General features: G+C 44.3%; 1 long non-coding RNA gene across 1 annotated transcript; it reads right to left on the bottom strand.

Moving 5' to 3' along the window:
• Positions 1-5,052: 5,052 nt before the first annotated feature.
• LOC127471710 (uncharacterized) lies at positions 5,053-21,962 on the bottom strand. Its single transcript, XR_007904742.1, has 5 exons — positions 19,035-21,962; positions 18,417-18,594; positions 15,613-15,698; positions 11,825-12,013; positions 5,053-5,783 (listed from the first exon to the last, which is right to left on the bottom strand). It is a non-coding gene; the product is annotated as an uncharacterized LOC127471710 (long non-coding RNA).
• Positions 21,963-23,158: the final 1,196 nt, after the last annotated feature.

Genomic DNA, 23,158 nt, shown 5'->3' with positions numbered 1-23,158 from the left:
TTCTACCTGCCTTCTGTTCCCTTGGCCCCAAATCAGCAATGCAAACCCAGGAATTCAAATACCATCAGTTTGGGGAGAGGGTAGTGGTGTTTGTTTTTAATAACAATCAGTTATGGGTTGTTTTTCTCTGCCTTCTGGATCCTGAGTCTTTCAGGCATAATCAAGTCACACTTTCAAATTACTGGGGGCTTGAGGGTGGGGTGTGGAGTTCATACAAACACAAGGACTAGAAATATGCCTTTGAAATGAAGCTAAAATTCTCAAGCAGTTATTTAATTCCCAAAGACCAGGCACTAAACAATAAAAAAATATCACTATCCTCATTGGAAAAGACTGGTGGCTGCAAATCCCCTCCTCCTACATATTTCTTATTCACATAAAGGAAGTTTGACTTGAGAGCTGAGGAAAAGCAATCAGGATTTAGCCCTATGACTTAAAGAAACCATTACTATCCAAAATCTGTAACAGAGAACAAAATCACAAATCTATTTTCCCCAAAACAAATGGGGTTTGCTTGAAGCAGGCAGGAATCATGTCGTGTGAAAATTCAGGAAAAAGTCTGGATCAAAGGCCTGAAGGAATACACACACACAGACAAGGTTAAGAAGGCTTCTCTGCCTTGCTTTTGCAGGGCTTTTGAGCCCACCACTCTAGTCAGGATGATGATGAAACACAGGGATTTGAGAATAGAGGCAAAAAGTAACCACCACCTCAGCAGCGTCCTGGCTGGACTAGTCTGAAGTGATTCCTGCGCCTGCGGGGGAAGACCAGAACACGCTGGATCCCACACGCACAGGGTCGAGGTCAAATTCTCCATGTGCTGCCCCCATTCCACACCCTCCTGCAGAAGGCTGGGCTGGCCGAAAAAGCCGGAGCGTTTCAAACAACCTTAGCTGTGGACAGTGCCGATCAGCTGTTTCCCCAAAGCCTCCTCAGGCTGAGCAGCACACACACACCTCCTGCTGGACCCGGCCTTCAGTTCAAAAAGCTGCGGCCACGGAAGAAGGGAGCTGAGTTCTTTTACAAGGCATTAAGTTTCATTTGCAATTACTTGGGATTTTATTGCACTACTGAATAGAACAGGTTAGTTAACTGGGCCAGCAACATTGTACCCATATGCCTTTTTAACAATGCTTTTCTGTTATTGTTTCCTTATTGGTCTTTTCCCTTTTGCTACATGCGACTGGATTTTACTGGCGTCCAGCTTGTGCAATAGGTCCCAGGTGGCTCCTCTAAGAAACTTATTTGTTAATTTGATGGCTGAACCAGTGCACGAGGAATGAAAAAATACTGAAATGCAATACCCAAGATGCTACTTCACAGCAGTGGCAACAACCCAGGAAATGTTCCCCAGAGTAAGGTTGCTGGCTGAAGTGGAACCTTGTCCAGTTCATCCCTGGAAGCAAGACACTCCTTGCTAACACACCTGCTTTTCTCTGCACCCAACCCTGACTCCAGCAGGACAGAAAGGAGCTGTAACAAATCACCCCACGAGAGCCACAGTGTGCTGCAGGGGATGGAGTCACAGGGAGAAAAGACAGGGCTCCTACTCCTGCAAGTGTAAACTTCAGAGCCTGCAAGACCTCAGTGTGCCTCAGAGACAGTCAACAAGTAAGCAAATTGGGCCCTAGATTCGACAAGCCACAGCGTTTCCATGGAGAACATCATTTTTTGGGGGCAAAACCTCAAAAAACAACCCTCGTTCAGTCCGACAACTTTCACTCAGAATGCAATGACCAGGTTTTCAAAAGAACTGAGCACCCACCAGTGTCCACTCTGCGAACTGCTTGAGCTCCTTTGAAAACCTGGTTCCCTGAACAAGATACCCTTAACTGATGGTTGAACACGAAGGACATACACTGTTCTCTTGCTCCTGCCTTGTTAAATAATGCATTTCTTTCTACAGTGGATAAGCACTGAAAAGCCTTGTGGAAGTAATACATCTGAAGGAGGGATTGGAACAGAGAGATAAGCCTATGGTGGAGAAGGAATTCTACTTACAGAATTCCATGTCAAGATTTTTTTCCCATGAAAAATACCCCACCCCTCATCAGAAATCTTAAATTATCATGAAGAAGATGTGTGTAAGAAAGGGTTGATTCTGACAGATACTCCTGACCTGGGGGAAAATGAGTGAAAGGTTTCAGGTTTTTGTTTGTCTTGACTCTTCATTTCAATGCTCTAATTTACACTTGGACAAGACTTGAAATAAAAATAGCAAAAATTGAAATTAGATGTTTTGGTTGTTCAGATCGTATGTCGCCTGGGGCTTTAGCTCTTATGGTGGGGAGGGCTATTTTGTTTTAAGATTTTTGAGTGAAGACATCACTATCCCAATTTAGGAGATTATTTGATTTTGGCTATTTTTCTTGTGCTGAGAAATTCTCCTGAGATGGGAAATCATGGTGAGCTCTGTTCTAGACCCAAGAACAAGGAACAATATCAAAAGGCATCACCACCCGAGAGTACTTCCTTTTGCTGAAACAGAATCCCAAAACATTTGCTTTGCCAAGAATAAGAGAAAGAATAGAAACAGGATGCTCTTGCTGGGGTTACAAGCCATCATTAACAAATGCAACCTCGTCATCTCCCAAAAGAGAGCATCTCATGCAGGCTTACTGATTCGGGGTTGCTCGAGTTGAGCAGAAGATGCAATCCTGATAAACCACAGCACAGATGAGAAAACTTTACTTCTCCTCAGCACTTCTCCCCTCTTACCTTCTCGAGTTCTGATACTCTCAGGCACACGGTGTGACCCTTGGGGATGGTCCTGTGCAGGGCTAAGAGTTGGACTCAGTGATGGGCCTCTTCCAGCTCAGCATATTCTGTGACTCTGTGAAGTTTTTCCTTACGTTATGTCACACAAAACAGTGAAACACAGAAAAGGTTTGATCCAATGAAGCCCTGCCCAGACACATCCCCTCAGTTCTCCCCACAAAACCCCTTCATGTAACTCCTCACCTCAGTCCAGGGGAACCCTGTCAGCACCTCCTCCACTGGTGCCCGGGACAGCTGAAGCGGTGCAGGTATCTCCACATGCAATTTGGCACCAAATCTGAACCCTTCAGTGCTTTCTGGAACACCCAGAGCTATCTTCAGAATCCCAAACAAATACATTAATTGCTTTCAATTTATCAGCCTCAAATCATTCTGTCTAATTACCATTCATCTAGAGTTTGTGTTTTTTTAATGGTTTATGGGTATTGTTGGTAATCTTTTAATTTCTCATTAAAAACAATATCTTGTACGCACTATGTGTGAAAAGCCCTAATCCGATAAATCAAGCAAGAGTAACACAGTTAAAAGGAAATCAGTGGAACAATATTTGGGTTTATATATTTCTGCCAGTCAATTTGTAATTAAAAGTTGCTACTTTAAAAAACACAGTTGTTGCTGTGAAAGCCATTATCAGTCGGCATTTTCATATGAATACTGCTTTAATTAATTAGCAAAAGTAAATACATTATATATCAAAAACCGCTTTCCCACTGAACCCATGCGTTCCAGAACAAAAGGCTTAATAAACCATACAAAAGAGGGACAAATTAGCTGATCCCACCCTCCCTTTTCAGGTTTAGAGTCTTTTAAAGTTCTCCAAGGTTTTTTTCCCCCCACACTTGCCTTTTTTTTTTTTCAATACATTGTTTGTTTTTCTTCAGAAGTGTGTATGAGGGAGAAGATGCTACACAAACACAAAACATGCCATTCAAACTAAATTATTTGGAAATCAGTTTAGCTGGTTCTTAGAAAACAGGAGTGTTTATGATTATTAAAACCCAAATGTAATTACGATCACACACAACACAGTCCCTTTGGAACAAATTATTTGCTGAACATTAAGGGGTTAGAGTTTGATTCACAAAAGGGAATGATGTGTCTGAAAAATTCTTTTGTCTAGGGGCATTCCAGAGACTGAAAACAGCAGAAGAAAATTCTCCATTTTCATTACCAAGCTGGAGAGAAAGTGTGGATGAGTGGTGTTGTTTCAGACTAAAGCCTATAAGATAAGAACACCTTGAAACATCAATGGCATCTCTTATCTCATGGGCCTTTAACAAGAAACAAGGGTCCTGCCATCTGAGTAGCAAACAAATCACTCACCTCATCCTGGCCCTTTCCTGCTGAATTGCTGCAAGCAGGGCCCATTTGTGGCTATGGAGCAGAGAGGAGGAAGCATCTTAGCTGACTGATGACTGTGGCCAGGCCTGGGCTCCCTCAAGACAGCAGACTGTGGAAAGGCAACCCAACAGTGGGACCACTCACACAGGTGTAGAATTTGACCTAAATAAAGAAATCCAACTCAATAAGGCTCTGTCTTGATGGATTAGACAGACTAATTCCCCCAATTTAATCACACTTACCTACAGAGCTGGAGTTCACTGCACAGTGATGAACAGCAACCTCAGTAGGCCTACCTCAGTAGGCAACCTCACCACCTTTTCAACAGTATAAACACATATTGGTCAACAGGTTAGGCCAAGGAGTGCAAATACCAGACAGAAAGAGTTCAAGATCAGGTTGGATAGGGGTCTGAGCAAGCTGGTCTAGTGGAAGGTATCCTTGTCCACAACAGGAGGGTTGGGACTACATGGTCCCTTCCAACTCAAACCATTCTAGGATTCTATGAAGTACAAGAGAGTTCAGCGGAAAAAAGGAATTACCCAAAGGACAATTTTTTGCATCTCCTTTCCATGAGAGTACTTGAGGTTTTCCACCAAAGGATAGTTCCAAAAATAAAGATCAGCACTAAGAAGGTGAAGATATTGGACTGGCTAATTCTATGGCTATATTAAGAACCCATACAGGCATGCAAAGTTTCATTAACATAGGAAACCCAACAGTGCATTAACATAAAGACTGTTTGCAGTCACCAGCTCCAATCCTCTCCATCCAATTTCCTCTCTTACCAGATATTTCTCTTCCCCCACTCAGTTCTGACTCCTAGCTATCTTCTCCCTTGCACAAGGTACTCAATCAGTGTGGTCTCATTAGGTAAGTACCATTAAATCAAGCCAGAATCCCCCCAGCAAAAGGCACATTTCAGCAGACACAGAGGTGTCTGTGCAATGTGCAGGGATGGGGTGGGATACCACGAAAAGCACCGTGCTGAGGGATGTTTCAGCACAGAAAAGCATGTGCCTCATACAGGCCCTTTAGCACAGGCATTCTTTTCCCTTCACATAACTGAATTGATTTTTATCATTGTTATATTTGGTTGAGCCGCCCATCTGGAAAGTTCTTGCCTCCCCCGGCCCCCATAAATAACCAAACCCAGCTCTAACCAAAGGCAGTTGACAGAATCAGCCCCATTGCCCTTTGGCAGTTCTTCCAGGAATTTTTAGGGTTTTTACCAGTCAGGAAAAGGCTTTGATGCTTTGGAATCAGGATTTTATGAAGATCATTTTGTTGGGTTCAGCCAACTCATGAAGTGTCAAATGGGGGGCACTCTTTCATCTCATCACTGGATGGGGAAAAGATCCTCCCCTCTTACCGGAATGAGGGCTGGAGAGGGGGGACACTGAGAGATGAAGGTTCATCCATAGAGGGGAGGGTTTCTTTTCTCCTGATAGAGTCCACCCACTGCATTCCCATCATACTGATCGCTGCAGTCCTATCTGTCTGCTCTCGAGGCTACATCAGATAAGCAGAGAACTGCTCGTTCACTCCAGTTCTGATGCTGTGCTGAGGGGCCTCCCAGCTCCAAGGCCAGGCTCTTCTTCACCTTCCCTTTCCAGCTGCTTTTTTCAATGACTGCTGCATCAGTAGGGATGCTGTCAGGGAACCTGCCACATGCAAAGAACAAGACAATAATCAAGACCAGCCTAAGGAAATTTCATCATCCACTTTGCACTTGCAAACGTTCATCTAAAAAAAGAGAGCAAGAAAATTCCTGTGCTTCCTCAAAATTTATGTGCAAATTCCTATCCAGCCGTGCTTAGGTTGTTAAGGGCTTGGTTGTCATTTTCCCCTGAACAAGTCCCACCATGGATGGCATTCACACATATTGATGGGCTGTGTTTGAAGCAGCTCCATTGCCTCAATAATTGCAGATATCACTCGTTCAGAAGCTGCAGCCACCAACTAATGTCTATTTGGCAGAACTTAGGCTTCTGCAGGGCTGTGACCTACACAGCCCATCTTCATCTAGCAGCTGATATCATTCTACCTGGTTCAGAGCAGCACAACAATTGCTTGTGTCCTCTCCCATGGATGGGCATGGCTGCATTGCCCCAGTTTGTCCCAGTGAAAATACCAGTTTCTTTGTCTGGGTACTTTGCTCAGGTCAGACTACTCACAAACTATTCCTTTGCTGGCTGTTCTGTTTGCTATGAACTGTCACTCATGGTCTTTGTGCATGGCAGGTCTACAGTCATGCATGTGAGATTTTCAAATGCCAGTCCTCTACCACCAAACCCATTGAAGACCCTTCAGACCAGTGAAAACACTGGGGTGCTTCAACATTGAACTCGGATTCAGTTTACAAGACTGTTGCTCCAAATAAGATGACTCAGATCTAACCTGGAGAATCTCATAACCTCAGCAGCCAAGAAGGGTTTTTGTGGGAGAAAGTCTGAGCAAGACAAAAAGTCCAAGTTCTCCTGCTGGTGTACCCACTGGTTTAAGCTACATTCCAATCTAGCATGTTAATATGTACAGACATCTCTTCCTGCACCCATGGAGACTATCATCATGTATTAGACAAAACACTTCAGCTGCTTTTGATTTTTTACAGGAGGAGAGCAAGCAGTAGCACCACAGTGCTCTGGCAAACACACAGACGCCAGATATGTGTACTAGGAGAGGAGGGAAAACAGCAAGCAGGACATCTTACATCCAGAGCTCCCACTCCTCTTCTGCAAAGTAGAAGCCAGTGTTAGCAACAGTTCCAGGGGAAATAACAGCAAAAGGGCTGACCCTGATGATACCCTTTATTTATCTTGCACAACCAAATAGGGGCCAGACCAGGGTTCATCAAACTCAGAATCCAACATGAGGCACACAGACAGCATGAACATAGACACTGATGGCACAGGAGACTTCTGCTATATCTGCACAGTGTTGCTGAGGTCTAAGTGGGGAGATATGGCAGAAAATGTTTTAAGACAGTCACATGCCTCCAACATACTGCTTTCCAGGGACATAGCCTCCACCACACCAGAGAATATGAAACAACTACTGAAAACAGCCACGCAGTCTCACAGCCATTTCCCAGCCAACAAAATACCAGTGAGTTTCACTGGGAAACTGCACTTTGGTGCTGTTGCACCAGATAAGTTTCTATATATTATGTCCTTTGGGTCTACTACTAAAGGTAGAAGACTCAGGTACTTACAGTGCTGGAGTAAGTCTGCCTCCAGTTCCCAGCTCTGTATGTATGACCTTGAAAAAGTCATTCAACTTTCCAATGGCTGAGCTGTTCAACTGCAAAACAAGGCTTTTTCAGCTTTTGGCTGTCTTGTCTGTTTAGACTGTAAGCTCTTCAGGGCAGGGACTGTCTCCTATTAAACGATCATAACTCTCACTTAATTAGGGTCTTCTACACATCCAGGGCCCTCACAAAAATGTCATAAAACAAAAGCTTTCTAATAAATTCTGGGGGATTCCAGATTCTGATCCAAAACTGCTCAGTGGTTTTCCCTGTTGAATATGATGCTGAATCCCTTGTTAGTTTGTGTGCATGAGGGGGGAGGAGGGAGACTATAATTTAAAGAGATTGCATAAAAGACCGTTTAAGTCCTTGTGGCTGTATATTTCTTTTAATTAGTTTATGCACAGTGCATTTGCATGGGAAGCTGCACAGCGTGTGGACAGACTTAATTAGGAGAACAATACGTTCCCTCTTAAGATAATGACTTGAGGATTATGAAAATTATTATTCCAGATCCATCCATGGGTCATTTGAGGTTCAGTATCCAGCGAACTTTTAAAATGCATTGAGGTCAGCAGTTTGGATACTGTCAGTAAAGTCACTTGATTTTACTGTTGCTTAAATGATTAATTATGAACAGTGGCTGCAGGCATCCCCCAAGTTACACAATAGCCCGAGGACTTGCTGCATTTCACATATGCCATCAGCTACTCTGGAGGGACAGATGTGCTGAACAGGGCTGTGAGCTCCACTGTAGTCATCTGCCAGCAAAGTCTCTCTGAGAGCTCTCTCTCCAACCCCCAGCTCCCTTTCGCCCATCCTTTGCTTTTTTTTTTTCCTGGCTGGGGAGGCAAGAAATTTCTGTCTCCATTAATGAGTCTTTGTAGCTGGAGAACCAAGACAGTTAGGTGAGAGTTTTAGGACACAGGTCAGTAGTCCATGTAAATGAAACACCACCCATGCCCTTTTAGAGCAAAGCACCATTGAATACTGAGCTGGAGACATAACCTAAGTGCACCTGAGCTTAACTCATAGTTTGGTGGGTCTCAGAAAAGGCATTTTTCTGCCTCTCTCCAAAGTTCAATCCACTCTGAGGAAAGCATGATTGTTTAAAAAGTGTTCCTGTATCTTATCATGACAGGAAAACAGTCCTCTTTGAAAGAGCTTCCACAGGGCCTCTATTTCACAGCCAACTCAGTTCAAATAATCTGAGCACCCATTCTGCTCCCCCTTGAAAAATGGTTGCCACTGGGGTAAACAGCCTCCTAACAGGGCACTCTGGAACAGGGCAGCTCTCTATCCCCAAAGCTGGTCAACTCCAACTGTCAGGGCTATGGAAGCTACTATCCTCAAATCTGAATCACCAGGTGCAGAACAGACAGCAATCCCATCTTTCACCTTAGAAAGCAGAGCCACACACGTAGTTGATGAGGACAAGGTCACTCTTTCAGCATCAAAACTCATGACTCATTTAGGAATCACAGCAATTGCACCTTGAGTATCTATTCCTTCCTCTTCCCTACAGTGATAAGGGAAGTTTTTCACTCAAATGCAATGACTGTGAATTAAATCAGGATTTTTAGTAGCAGTGACAGCAAAAGCTTGGTGAAACCATTATATATGGTGCTGCTTTCAGAGTTGAGAAAGGAGCAGTTTTGGAGGGATGAGGACAAGACATCTTCAGTTGTGCCTCCCCCATTGAAAACCTTTGATTTAGGGCAAGTGATTAAAAATCAACATTCACATCTGAGGGGGTGTAGGGGGGAAGAGGTGGGTTTGAAGGAAAAAGAAAGAGAGAGACAGTGGAGGAAAGGAAATTTCAGAGGGTCAGTGATTAAATCCCTCCAAAAAAAATCTTCTCCAAAACTTCAAACCAAGAAAAAGAATGAGATGGCATCTCTATGCTCACACAGGCAACGGGAAAAATCTGTGACTGGTCTCATCAGCTCCCTGCATGTGGCCATCCCACAGCAGGGCTCTCCCTGAGATTTGTGCCAGGGGTGGCTTTCCAGAAGGGAAGATGCACACTTCTATCCTAAATTGCTCAGGTATTTGCCAAGCAAAGTCACAGATCCCTTTTAAGAACTGAGGCTGTGCTGCAAAAAGCAATGCAGAAGCTCTCAGGAGAGAGAGAGAATTTTTCTTTACAAGAACACACCTAAAAAAGCAGATGCTCAGTCCCTTTCTGCAATAACATTCCTCTGTGGCAAACCAGCAGCAGCAGCATGCAAGGGAGTGAGCTTCTGGTGAAGACAGACTAGAGGAAACAAAAGGTTGGGCCAACAGTCTGCTGGCCTCCTGTGCTTGCTACCTTCACCATTTTAAGGCTTCCTGAAGCCTCAGAAGGTGCTCAAGGCCAACTACAGAGAGTACCACAGATGAGCCAGGGCAGCTCACACTGGCATCAAGACACAAAGCTGTGCACAGGCGAGGGGCACAAACCCCAAGAAATGGCTCGGCAGCAGGTCCATCCCATCACACTTATGGCCAGAGAGCCCAGCAAGGTCCAGTTACTATGGAGATGAGAAGGGGAAAGAAAACAAAACCACTATTAATAACAGGATGAGGAGAGAACAGCTCCTCAAGTCTGCAGGGTCAATAGACACACTTTGTGAGCATCACCCATTACTCAACCTCTGTTGTTGATAACATGGCACCCAAAGCATGCTAGGCACTGTACAGGGCAAACAAAGATGTCCCTGCCCCAAAGAGATTACAATCTAATTCTGATTTTACAGTCATATTTCAAAAGCACAGTGAGATCAAAGTCCTGCTCTCCTCCCTCAGGCAGTCATTCTCTCTGGTGGAATATATCTCGATTCATAAATCAGAGAAGCAGCATGTCTCAGTGAATACTGCCATTCAGGACACAAAACAGAACACAGAGATGCCAAAGGTAGTCCTAACATCATGTTAGTGCTCAGGAGAGTAATCTGGGGGTGCAAGAGAAGGGGAAACACACAGCAATTATCATTTTTCCATTACCAAAGCAGATGCTTGTCCAGCTGCAGCACAGACAGCAGTAACAGCACATGACAATAATCCATGACACTCTAGAACAGACAATGTAAAAAAGAGTTCATTCTAGAAATTAAGTGAAACTTCAGGAGATGTTAAGTGGGATGGTCTGAAAAAACGTTAAAAACTGAGACAAACATCAGAGTAGAGTAACAGCCATTTGGGAAAGGACATTGAATTAAATGAGCAATCCCAAAGGCAAATCCCAGTGTTCACTGTTTTCTTATTTATTCACAGATAGTACTAGCAGCATCAGGACACACTTAAGCACACAGGAGTAAAGACAGTTGTCTCCCAAGCACTATCCCCACCGCACCCTCTGAAGGTTTCCCCTCCAGAAAAATCTGCAATTCAAACACTAAATTTACCCCTGAACTGCTTAATCTGCAAGCTCCAGCAATCTCCCTGCAACGGGGTGCACAGACAACAGATGTTCAGAAACCGAGCTGGCAGTTTGCACACCTGAACGTGTGACTGGGAGCAAGACAGAAAGGATGCACATTGCCTGGGAACATCTGATAACGCCGTGCCCTTCAGAGCCTGCACAGCGCTGAAGGGGCAGGAGCGAGGCTTAGAAATAACCAGAAGCTTTCTTCTTCTTCCATGAGTCACTCCTGCTTCAAGGAGCTGCAGCTTTGATTATTAACTGGGCTAGTCAGCTAGATATTTAAATGATTCCCAAAAGTCATTAAGAGCCCAATCAGATATGCAGTGCTTGACTCTAGCACAGGAATGCAGAGAGGGAATTATTTGCATAAACTATGCTTTAGAGAAAACCTCCATGTATTTTATATTTCAGGGTATGGGGGAATCTGATTTAACTGAGCTAAAGAGAAGAAAAAGAAGCTTAAGCAATTTAAGGGACCACATTAAACATGGAAGAGAGAAAAAATATAAAATAAAAACATCAGCTACCTCAGGGATTAGTAATAACTAAATACAATGTCAAAGTGCTCTTCCTCTCTATTCTCTAAGCAACAGGCAGCTCCCTTAGATTTCCTCTGATTTTTCAGAGAGAAAATTTAGCCTTGAAGTCAAAGCACTGCCAAAAGATGCATGCCTGATCAGATCTCATAACCCTTCCATCCTCTGTCCCAGCCTGACATCACAGATGTGAGCTGATGCAAGAAGTGAATGGATGAACAGACACAGAAAGCTACATTTACTTAAATGTAGCTTTGTATTCACCTACCTTCACACCAGAGCCATGACACATACTCTCCTCCAGCAAAAACTTAAAGCAAATCTTTAGAAGATTTTCCCAAATCTTCTGTAGAATTGTTCTTATAGAAAATATGGGGTGACAAGAAACCCACAAGGTGTGGTACCAGAAAACTATACCAGAACAGAAAGCAGTACCAGAGCAGGGGCCATCTTCAGAGAAAGGCAGAGGGTCACCTAACCTGGCTGCACCTTATCTGGTGGTTTGTAACTCACCTCAAATCTCTGTCACACCCAACCTGGTGGGTAGTTACTGCCACATCTTGCATGAAATCCAGGTCTTGGGACGGGGAAGCAGCACAGGGCACTGTGCAGGGACTCATTCAGAGGAATCATATCTAGTACATTCCATCCTTCCCGCTTTAGGTTAAAACCAGAGCCACGGCAAGCAAATCTCTCCCACATCTGCAAAACAAAACCAGATTCAGGGTGACTGGGAAGATGGACTAAGCTCAGAATTTGTAACGAAACAAGAAGGTAAGACAAAAGTGGTTCTTACAAAGTTCTGTGGGGGATTATCTCTTGAGAAACAAAGAACAATCAGCAACTCACTTCCTAGCCCTGCTTTTCAGGTAGAAAACTGTGTTCTCACAAGAAGTTAGTAATCACGATAACCTGCGGTTGGTCACAGAAACTCTTTACCCATCAGTTCCCCCACCTGTACAATGGGGGTTAAAGTATTTTACTTTCTTCTCTCCATCAGGGAATGGGAGTTGACAGACTAAACACACTCGTGCCTACAAAACCTTCTTCAGAAAGAAACTGCCATGAGGAAGGTAAAAACATATTGTTACTGCGATTAGAAACCAAAGTCCTCCTGTGCAGTTATTTAATTAAACCATAAATACAAACGGATAAGTGACTAATGAGCCAGCTCTACACAGTATATTTATATTCCTCTGAACAAGAACAATGCTTAAACTAGTTGCAAATAACAGTCCTCTCTCCCAGCCTGGTTTTCCCTGCAATCAGGAATCAGGCCGCACAGTAGTTTGCTGACAAATTGGTTCATGTTATGAAGATAATGAAGGCATCAAATTACTTTGCACTCCTTCCCCCTGGAAGCAGTGAGGCTCTTGCAGAAAGCGATTGCCAGGGTTTTATTTGTGCATGCATGTGTGTGTCATTTGTGAGCAGACAAGCCCCAGAGGCCTGTCAGCCAAGGCAGGATGGCTCCTGCCGTCGCTTCCTGGCAAACTCCTGGTGTTGCACTGTGACCTTCTGGCTGTGCACTTGCCAGCACTGCCAGGGAGGTGACTGTGACAAAGAGCCACAGCCCCTGAAAGGTGTTTTCTTCCTCCAGTGCTCACAGAGATGCTCCAGGTTGTTCTATGAGAGCTTGCAAGGGTACCAGAACCATTTAGTGATTTAGGTCTGATAAACTCTGCTTTCCAGGAACAAAGCCTAAAGCAGCAGATCCAGCAAAGCACTTAACTAAGGAGTTGAGCAAGGTCATCTCCAGAAGAAATAAAGTACTTGGCTGGATCACAACCCTTCTGGATGCTGGCTCTGGAAGTTTTTCCTCTTTCTCCTTCCTTTTCTGGCCAGTAAAAGGAGGTTTAACTACTTCTTTGGAGATGATTCCTGAAACTTGAATGTAGGATAGCAGAGAAAAAAAATACTCCCATCCTGAGCTGGTATTAATAAATATATAAATAAATTCAGAACAGGTAAGATTTCAGTAAACTGGATCCAAACAGCTTTTTAAAGCCCCTCCAGCCACTACGAGCATCAACAAGCCGAGCAAAGCTCTTTAGTGATCATAACAAATGTGTCAGGCTTTACCCTGCAATTGATTCGCTTTTGGGAACATAAGTTAAGCTTTAAATCTATATTTCATATATAATCAAGCAGCCAAATCGGTCTTTTGATATAAAACCCAGACCAGCCACTGTGTCTTTATCTCAAAAAGCAGGAGGCCCAACAAAGCTACAGCCAGGGAAGTGACAGTTCTTCATTATTATCCTCCCTGATCGTGCCCATCTTCTCATCTCCCCTATCAAATTTCTGGGCCTTTTTGATAAAAAATAATTTAAGAGTGCGCTCCACAGGAAGCACACGGAGGTTACAGATTGAGCAATGCCTGGGAACCCCTTTAAAAGGTGCAACCAGAAAAAGGGCCTGAGAACAGGAGCTGCATGCAGCCCCTGCCAGCAGCACAAGAGCAATGCCAGACTCAAGACATTCCAGGAGAGCTCTCCTTCCTTCATGGTCACCAACATCACCTTCTGCTGACAGAACCTAAACGAGGAAGGGTTTTTAAGCCTCACTGCCTAGGCACTCGTCAGTCTTGCTTGTTTGCTTCCCTCTCTCTCCCTCCTGCATTGCAAGCTTCCCAAAATAGCCCCCTTCCGCACTGTTGGGTCAGGCAGAAGAATACTTATGGAAAAGAACACTGTTTCTTATGAAAAAGGACTTAGTTCGAGTTGGTTTTTGGTTTGTTTTTGGTGGATCTTTTTTTCTGACCCAAGTACTCTCTCTTCAGCAAAGCAGTTTGCCCTGTTGTTTTGTATTTTTTTTTCTTTAAACTGTTTACATAACAGTTCTCTCCTGTTTTGTTGGGGTTACAGTTTCATGTTAGAAATTTGGTGGCAATTCCAGTTTTGGAGGTTCCCTTCTGACTGCCTCTGTCCTGCAGTGTGCAATCCCCCTCCACGTGCTGCTGCAGTGGTCCATGACATCAGCCTGACTGGGGAACTGATCCACTGTAGCAGGAAACACGCAGGACACACAAAAGCAGGATTTTTTCTTTTTCTTCTGCAGTCGTATCAGTTCCCTGAGATATTCCACCACATCACCTTACAAAACCACATGGTCAGCATCAAGGGGATGGCTGCTGCAGGCTGGGAATGCCCCCAAACCGTGATGCCAGTAAGAGTTCTTCAGATGAAAGCAGGGCTTGTCTTGGCTGGCTCATGTCTCACTTCATTCTTCTGCAAGTAACTAGAGTGTATTGTCTTTGGCTCAGCAATTACATTTAATTATAAAGAGCTTATAAAACACAGCCATTTTGATAAATCTAGGTTTTTCCTTTAGATGTCCCTTGTGGGACATCTCAGATTTAAGCTTCCCACAAGGAGCAAAGAAATTTGAGGATTTGGCTTAGATGTGTTTCATAGTCAGCCACAGAAATGACAAAGGATTACACCCATCTATGAAAGATAAAATGGATTTATGTCCAAATTCACTGTTTAACCCTCTGTGAATGCTCCACAAATCAACGTGTTTTTCACTTGCACAAATAACCCACAAATCAACATGCAACAGGAAATTTAGTGTTGAGGCTGGCACCTCCATCCATAATTTGCACTGTCAAGGGGGAAGAATAGGAGGAAAAGACCTAAAGGGCATATTTTGTGTAACTGGAAAAAATTGGACAGAAGGTTCTGCCAGTCATTCACAACCTTATTCCACATGGGCCACGTCTCTGTTACGGACCAACACACTACAGCACTCATATTCAATGGGCTGCATTCACAAATGCCAGTCCCTGAAAGCCACATCAGCAGAAAGACATGGATTTCTGAGCTTATCTATTACCTCTCATGCCAATTTCCCATCACTGCAGTTTCCTTCCAGGCCAGCACTTAAAGTTGTGTTACTTTACAAACTTTTTACCTTAGAATAACTATGCAGTGCTGGAGTTAACATTTCTCCTTGAGATACCAGGTGGCAACACTATAACGCCTTTCCCCTGTGTTGCAGTGTCCCACCATGAAAGTATAAGAAAAATGTATTTTTCCCTCTATGAGAAATAGTTTAATTCCAGATTATTATGTTGCAGAGGAACTACACTACAGTTTGAGCATTGCCAGATTCAGCCCAGATTCTTTAGTTAAACAATTTCACAACATGTGACAATTTCAGCACTTCCTATGCCTGGAGCAAAACTTCCTAACCTGATATTCACAAAGGAGTGGACTTTGCTTGGCTGTTGAAGGTTTTCAGAGTTTTGTTTTGGTTTGGGCTTTTTAAGCATATTTTTAAGCTCTGCCTTGAAGTACCTTGGAAATGGGTAGTTTGGCTGATGGCTAACACCTGTGAGAGGGTGGTGGCTCTGAGGTTTCTCCAGTTCAACCCAAATGGTTTTCTAAAAGATATAAGCCATGATGATTACAAATGTATGGAGTCATTTAGCAATGCACAATTTTCTCAAGTGAGCTGGGATTTGGGGAATCTCCATTTTTAGGTTACTAATTTCAAACATTTTAAAATAACCTAGTTGCTTATAAGGGCTATTTTATGGCACCCTCGGAAAGGCACCCCATGCCAAGAACCTAAAAACTGATCAAGTTCCCAAAATCCCTAATGATTGCTTAGACTCTCATAATGGTTCCAGGGGAGATTTTGTTTTCTTTTTGAAATAGGTAGTACTTATGGCCCATATATTTGTATTTCCAACGATTCTACACATCCACTCAATGCACTTCCATACTGTCCCTGCAGGATATTTCACTTTTTCAGCCCCTGCAGCCTCCCCCCACTGCACCAGCACTGTTTCAGGTCAGGTATTTCATGAAAAAGTCTGTCAAGTCCTTGGGAGCAACACACTGAGGGGTTTTTGCAATGTGCCCAGTAGGGTCTATCACCTATAAAACCATGAAATTCACTTCAGGTGAAATAAAATAAGAAAAGCTTGACCTTGAGGCTGCCAACAGCAAAACAGGCAGGGGAAACAAACAAACGAAGCGACAAAAACTAAAAGCAAATATTACTTGCTTGGTCTTGCTGTTTACATGTAACCAGCACAGGACTGCTCTGCTCATGCTTTGCTGGAGACTTTCTGAAAGTGCTCAGAATCATTATACATTGCATTTAGTCCAGCATTAATTCCTCTCCTACGTGGATGATTAAAAGGTACAAAGGCCATTTAATTAGCACTTCATGTCACTGTAACTTGCGGTCCTCATCTGGTAGCAACCAGACAGAGCCACAAATGTGTGTACACATATACCCACAGAGGCACACCACCACCCCCCAGGAACACGAGTTCCTCCTATGCAATTATAGCTGGGTGCCCCCTAATTCTGATCTCTTGAGCATTTAATGCGTTTGCTCTGGGGTCTACACAATCCTGCTCTAATTTTGCCAGGGGCCTTTGTATCAAAGGCCTGAGCTGTGTGAAAGGTGATTTAGCAGAGATGGTGTCGGTGATTATTTTCAAAGGAACTGCTGCAGCCCCACCACGAGGGACACTGCAGCCTCCAGATAGGGGGCCCTTATCATATTTTCTATTCTCAGATAAGATTATGTTTCCTTTTTTCATCCTCCTTCCTGAATCTTCTTGATAACAATTGGGGGCCAGTTTAATCACGGAGGTTGAAATAACCAAAAGGGTTCCTAGGGTGGTGGTGGGGAGGGCAGGGAACAGGGCCAGGTGGGTGGGGAGGAGGGAGAAGCCTCACTGGTCGGAAAAGTTGGGTAAGAGCAACTGAGAAATAAAGCCAGCAGAAACAGGGTTATTTCAAAGGGAACAGCTGTTAAACTGCAACCAAACAAAAAGCACATGCAGCCAATGTTCTTGTGGTTGCCCGTCAAAAACAAAAACAAAATGAGTTGTTCACGCGCCCATTCTGTGGTCTGAACAAATTAGAGTGAAGACGGGACCAGGACAGGGAGATGGATGACCTCAAAACAATGGGGACAGGCTCTTTGTTAAACAGCCCTTTCTGCTGCTGGTAGGGGGTTTCTAAACACTAATAATATCTTTGTGATAAGATGAATCACTTGGGCATGATGTGAATTGGTTCCAGGGAGCCGACCTCGACCCCTGGTGTTTGAATCTACTTGGAATGAGCATCAGAGACAGAAGAGAGCAGTGAGAGTCCTGTGTTACTGCCCCAAAAAAGGATTCGGACATGGATTTGGAGGGGTGCAAGGAACTCTGTAGCTCTGGCCAAGACTGCCCATTCCAGGACAACAAAGTAACATTACAGCATGGAGAATTCCCTGGCAAATGTTCCAGGTCACGTCGGTCAGTACTTGAATGAGACTGTCTAAGAAACACCAGGCTGAGCTATTCCACAGTGACACCATGTCCTTGAAGTCCATTCTGAATCAGCACTCTAAATGTTGCATCAGAAGGTGCCAGGCTTAGAGAGTGGCAGTTAAAGGGCAGGAGGTGGGATGGGGAGATAACATGTTTCAGATGGGTTATAAATCAGAACCGTTCATCGCCTGTTGCTGTTAAGCACCCCCCCTCCCATCTTTCTCTGTTGCAAAAAACCTGAAAAATCCCATTCTGCCTCAGCAGCATTACTCCCAAACAACCCTTGAATCACCAGTGTCTGTTGTGTCAGTGCTAACATCCCCACATGCCAAACCACAGGGACTGTTGGCCCATGCCTGTGCAAAAGGAAACCGTTCTGCCCTCACAGACCCTTTGCAGTGAGAGTTAAAGTGCATCTAAGACACCAAAGAAACTCTAGAGGCATGTCCTGATTTCCTGGGTTTGGAATCTTTCCCTGGTGGCAGCCTGGAAAAGATGAAACCATTGAGACATTTCCACCCCAGCATGACACTTGCAAGGACTAGGCCAGCAAGAGCTATTCTGACCCTTAGCCCTGCTCAGACCTAACAAAAATGTCTGCATTTCCAACTGCACCATTTGGAGGCACCTAGACCTGCCTATGGATCGGGTCATACATGAGGTTCCCAAACACCACTGTTGGTTGGTTCATGACATCCATTCTTCAGTCAAGCACGGCTGGGTTGCAGGTGCCCATTGTCCAGTTTTTGGTCACTCATGCCAAAGGTACATTCTCTCCTGAGCCTGGTCCTTGAGACTGGAAACAAACCATGGACCTACCTTCTTCCAGCGACAACCAGTCCCAGCTGAGCTGCCAAAGCAGAGCACTTGTTCTTGAAGACACTCACATGCAGAGTTCAAAGCCAGGCCTCTCTGACTGCAAGGCAGCGGATGGCAGCTTACCACAGAGTTCCTGGTAATAAAGTCTATTTGAAGACTCTCAGTGAAAAGTGTGTTCCTAATAGAGGATAACATTTCATGGTCATTATGCGATACACTTAACTTTAAAAGGAACAAAAATGCTGAGAAAGTCATTTTCTGAAAAGGGCTCTCGGATTTCATTACTATGGGTCAAGTGCCTGGGGAGAAGAATTAAAGAAAAACACGAACTTGTGCACAAATTAATTAAAGATATTTCCACTAATAAATTGTCCCCATATCCCAAGGCAGAGCCTTCAGTTTGCGAAATGTGGTAATATTCAAGTTGTGGTTTTCTCCACCAGGCAAGCGGTTCAGCAACATTTAAAATCAAATGGATAGAGTTGGGGATGTGGAGTTTGGGAATGGGAGGGGGTTGCTTTCTACTTCAGCCCATATAAAATTTACGGTATTTTAGTACATTTCTAAGAAAAAGAAAAAATGCATTGTTATCCCCCAAGACCCCAAAACCGTGATGACCTTTTATATTCTCATTTTCCTTGATGCAGTCAATTTCTCCAAACAAGATCCCCCTCCTCCACATTCTTCCACCAAAATTGTGAAGGATTGCTCTTTTTGATGCAAAGACAATGCCAGTTGCTGTAATATGAGGAAATTGCAGCATAAGGAGAAAGAAAACAAAACAAAAATCCCAGAAGGAGAAACAGAATTCATTGTCAGCAGCTTTGAGGAGTGGGCCGGGTACAGCCCAGTGTTAATGACCCCTTCCAGCTGCAGGAGAGGCTGTATTTAAGCAGCTAAGAGCAACAGTGGGGTGGCAGCTGAGCACCCTGGCTCTGTGCAGTTTGCAGTACATGGCCAAAGCTTTTTGCTTGTCTTGAGAGGCTTAATAATATACAGGTCCACTTTCAGGGCAAGGCACCTCCAGCTGAAGGTCCTGGGCTGTGCTGAAGCTGGAATGCATCACTGCATGGAAATTGTTGGTTTGTAAGGGTGGCTCACACAAGGGGTAACAGCTGCGTGCTCAGGCCTCTCTTCTCACTGTCCCCTGTAACAACTGAAGAAAACTGAAGCTGAACTTAATTTTATTTTATTCCTACTCTCCCATTTTGTGGTGTTTTTCACTCAGAGGAAAGGGAGGTGGGAAGATTTGCAATCCCTTTGCAGCCCATCTTCTGCAAAGACCACCACTGTCTTAGATCACTATTGGTCTAGTGGCAGATGGGAAGAATTTGCTCTCCAAAGAAGGTAAGCAACAAATCAAAAGAATGAATCTCCCAGATACACAAATACGGCTAAATATTCCTGTTCTAAGAGCTGGGATAGTTTGTTTGGTTTGTATTGACCTGATCCCATTTGAACATCCCTGTTCTCACACAGATCAGGGGCTGAAACGGAAGGAAACGGCTTCAAGCTTCTCTTTTCCTCTATTTTTTCCCCCCCCCTCTCCCTCCCTACCACTTAAATTTCACAGGCACCTGAATCTGATCACAACTTCCTCTGTCCAGTGTAAAGTTTAGTCTGAGAGAGTGCACATACCACAATACGTTGGGATAATATTAATGTATAGTATTTGAAGCCCCAGGGCCTGTATGTTTCATTAATTTCCTCCCCATTAAAGTAAAATGAGGATATCCTGTAGAGAATTGCAGTGAACCATTCGGACTGTGAAACTCGTCCTGACCCTGCTAAGAAAAACAGACAGAAGAGGAAAGAGCAGCTGATCGCAATATACAGCCACCCAAACGAAACACAGGGGTTCCTCCCTCAGCCCTCTCTGCACTACTACCGTGCAAATATTTAGCTTAACAGGATGTGAAGAGCTGGTCAGCAAGCATTAAAAAAATACGCACTGATTTTTATTTGTTTAAAATGCGAAACATTTCCCCTACATTCTTTGCAGTGCGTTAACCTCAGGCGCAATTTCCACTCCGGGATTGAGCAAGCCAAGGACCCTGGGTTGCACACGAATAATTCAGATTACTGCATCTGTTTGCGTGTGGTTGGGGCATGCATACCGATCCCTGCTCATTAACCCAGTGCATCCAAGCTCTGCCAAACCCTCGAGGGCTGGCATCCTAAAGAAACCGACTCTTCTAACATGACTGGCCGTTGTGGTGCTTGATGCCAGATTGTGAATGGCTCTGTCAGGTTTACAACAGAGCCAGCAGAGCCCAGGGCCTTCAAAAACACTGTGACATACACCTTCTTCTCTGTCATTCCATCTTGGTTTTGTTCTTCACCTGGACCTCTCTGACACCCTCTGTCCTTGGTCCTCACGCCCCACCACAGCTCACCTTTCCCCCAACTCACTCAGGAATGATTAAAGGAGAAAATTTTCCATTTTGGACTTAAAGCACAGGTGTAAGCACGTGGATTTTACAAGCAGGAATGATTTCTTTGCAGAGGACAAGAGCAGCCATTGAGCCACAGTTCAAGTTCTACCAGTTTCCTTTTTTCAGCTGTTTCAACCAGCTCTGCCCAAATGCCTGAGCTCCACTGCTCCATGGCAGCTGGCGCGACAGGCAAGGTGGGAGGCAAAGCTGTAACTGCTCTGAATGTCCCTGAACAAGTGAAGAGACCCAAACAGAGCCTGCTCCCTTCATTCTTTGGCAGGCGCCTACCTTGCTCTGCAGGTTTTCCTATTTGTCCAGCAATCTTCAAGTCATGCCTGAAGTGATCCCCAGGAAGGCAGGGTGAAACACTGGGAGCCTGGGGACCAGCCCTGCTTGGGATATCTGCCACAGACTGCACAGCCAAGGAACTTGCAAATAAACTTGCTGTTTTTCTGGGAAACCAAGCACCCAGATTGGTCTAAATTACCTTCTGCTGACATGAGACATGCTTCAAAAACACAGCTGGGAAACGAATTTCCTCTCTGTAGCCCCTTCCAACACCAACCCTTTGAAGACCTAATTTCAGTCCCAAGTAACAGCATTGCCCTGGTCCCAAGGCTGCAGGTTAAAAAGCATATTTTGGAGGAAGTGTGTGTCCTGCCCTGGGGGGAAGGGGCAGTTTGAATTACCTCGCACCAGCCACTCTGGACTGATAACAGACCTGCATGGCCAGTCTGCAGAGGATGTCCTGCCCGTGCCTGGGAGCACAGGAGTTTTGTGATGCTTGGTATGGGGTGAAACCAGATGTGGGCAAATCCCAGCAGGACTGGGAAGGTGTCCCCTGCCCTCCCTATGAAAAAATAACTAAAATTCCTCTCCATGCTTCTGCCTGTGCATTGTGGTACAGTCCCAGAGAACTTAACCTCTGTATAAATTTACAAATGGTGCTGAGACTCAGGAGCACAGAGGTGACAGGACTGCAAGGTAAGATGTTCCTCCAAGCCAACAGCCAGTTAAAATAATCCCCAGTATGCACCACCCTGAGTTAAAATCAAGACTCATCCTGACAGGATGACTAGAGAATTTGGTTGACTGCCCTCCAAAATCTTTAGCTCAGCACCTCACGTCCTCCCCACAAAGCCCTAACTCTAACTGACAGTCTTTACTTGCAAAACCCTTTGCCAATGCACTTCCCATGCTGGAGGTTCACAAGAAATGTCCATTTGTACTTGCTTGAACCTTAAAAGTTCAAGGTATATTCCAGATAAAGCCTCATTCCCTTATTTTCCAAGCTCCAGGAGCCATTTACTTCTCCTCAGCTTCCTTCCAACAAACACCAGCATATTCTCCCATTTTACTTCACATCTGGCCTTTGCCAGCAAATTTCTTCCTCTTTCTACCCTAGAAGCACCTTTTTCTTACCCATTGCCCAGCACACAACTCAAATGCTCCTTTAAATTAGAGATGGGTCTGAAGAATGAAGGTCAAATCCAGATGCAATGCTTCTGAGCCATTTGGCTTCCCAGGCAGCCATTTGGGCCTGTCTCTGCTTCCAATGCCCTGAACTACATGAAGAATTTGGCCTCTGGGCATTACAGGAATGCATATAATAATAAATCACAAAAGGCTCCAAGCACCATATACATGCCAGTGATCCCCTTTGCACCATTTAGTCTTGAAACAAGGAGTTTTATGCTCATATTAGCTTGTAAAGTGCCAAACCCCCATTTGAGACTGTGAAAGTATCATTTTCCCATTCTGCACAGACACATGCCTTCAGCCAGCTCTCATCAGGGTGGGAGCAGGGGAGGGGGGGACATAATCATGACATAATATGCAATAGCCTGATGATTACTAGTATTTCTTAATAAAAAAGCATATATTAAAAAAAAACCCCACACTAAAAAACCACAGCCTCCAGCTCATGATTTGAATAAGGGGGAGGGAAGAAGGTGTGGGGGGGAAATTGTCTTAATTAAAATTCTCCCTTTCATCCTGGTAATTACATTCAAACAGGAGACAGCAGCATCGCTGTTTGTCACTGTGCCAAAAAAAGAAATTGATTTGATCACCGGGACATCGTGTTGCAGAAAATAAAATTCTTAAAAATCTGCCAGCATTTTTTTTTTTTCATAAACTGTAATTACTTCTAGAACACTGCAAGGAAGGGTGAAAAACAGAGAGAAAAGAGAAGAGGAGGAGGAGGAAGAGGAAAAAGGGGACCCAGTGGCAGATAATACGCCAGTAATGATGGAAACACCTGTAAGCCAGTGGAGATCTAGCAGCTATCAGCTCTGGCTGCATTCC

The sequence above is a fragment of the Manacus candei genome, unplaced genomic scaffold, assembly GCF_025592945.1.
Source record: "Manacus candei isolate 608988 ecotype Guabito, Panama unplaced genomic scaffold, ASM2559294v1 h1tg000025l, whole genome shotgun sequence".
NCBI lineage: Eukaryota > Metazoa > Chordata > Aves > Passeriformes > Pipridae > Manacus > Manacus candei.
The sequence above is the reverse complement of the archived record's forward strand: the minus strand, read 5'-3'. Positions and strand labels throughout refer to the sequence as shown.